The 1,044-nt window shown below is 35.0% G+C and overlaps 1 long non-coding RNA gene across 1 annotated transcript in view; it reads left to right on the forward strand.

The window, feature by feature from the left end:
• Nucleotides 1-281: 281 nt before the first annotated feature.
• The window catches only part of LOC106534408 (uncharacterized), a 4,991-nt gene continuing 4,228 nt past the window's right edge, over nt 282-1,044 (forward strand). Inside the window, exons 1-2 of the long non-coding RNA XR_001312343.1 lie at nt 282-400; nt 694-864. This is a non-coding gene — a long non-coding RNA (uncharacterized LOC106534408). The remainder of the gene's footprint in view (nt 401-693; nt 865-1,044) is intronic.

A 1,044-nucleotide genomic window follows, 5' to 3' on the forward strand; every position in this document is an offset into this window, starting at 1 on the left:
TGTAACAGATCTAGTTGAATGACCACTTCCAGAATTTGATTTGGGCAACAATGCACAGAGAGTTCCATAACTGGCACCTTGGAAGATCAGAAAATTTAATTGTTTTATGACAAACTAAAGTTTTGTCTAAATGAAAATCTTCATTATGATTGTGTTTATTGAAAAGCCTGTGATTAAGATCTAGCTATTCTAAAGTTTACCCAGCAAAGTTCATTAGGAGCTCATTGTTTTTAACTTTACTGAAGCTGCAGGTGATTTTCTAACAGGTTGGTTTGTTGAAAACAAATTGCTGCTTTATATTTACAGACATACAGTTCCAACATGACTGATTTTGTGCAGCCTACAAATGTTCTAACAGCTGTAGCATCAAATGAAGAACCTCTGGGATCACCTTTCACCTGTAAGCTCTGTGGCAGTAATATGACTGTAATTAGGATAACCAGTAGTTATATTTTGGACCTGTGCACAATACAGGTCATGACAAATGGGAACAGTCAGGTTATGTGAGATACTATTACTGATTCCAAGGCTTTTTAGAAACATTCCTATAATTTGTCATTCAGTGTTTTTCTAACTCTTTTAGTGTGTCTGAAGTAAACATATGCACACCAAAAGTATGATAATTAAGGTATATATTTTTGCTAAAGAAAAGAAGGTTGGAAAATAATGACTTAACTACTTCATGTTTTTAAGGTTTCCCAAAACCAGAGCGGAGGAGGCAGTTGCCGTCACACACTAAGAAGGGAGGATTTTGTTGCCTCTGACAGGACACTGCTCTGCAGCATACACTTCAGGTGTGAGGACTTCAACAGGACAGGAGCGACTGTCTGACTAAAAGATGGTGGTGTTCCAACAGTCCAAAGGGTTTGTAAACCGTTGGCCAACAAGAATTCAAACTGTATAAGATACCAGATGTAAATATATGATTAAATGTCACACTTCAGTAGTTCTTCCTGCAAGTTTAGGAATAAATATTTTTTAAATTTATTTTTTGTAAAGTTTATTCATTTAAAAAGACAACATAAATTTAATACACAATAAAAT

This window comes from Austrofundulus limnaeus, unplaced genomic scaffold (genome assembly GCF_001266775.1).
Source record: "Austrofundulus limnaeus strain Quisiro unplaced genomic scaffold, Austrofundulus_limnaeus-1.0 Scaffold1167, whole genome shotgun sequence".
Lineage (NCBI taxonomy): Eukaryota > Metazoa > Chordata > Actinopteri > Cyprinodontiformes > Rivulidae > Austrofundulus > Austrofundulus limnaeus.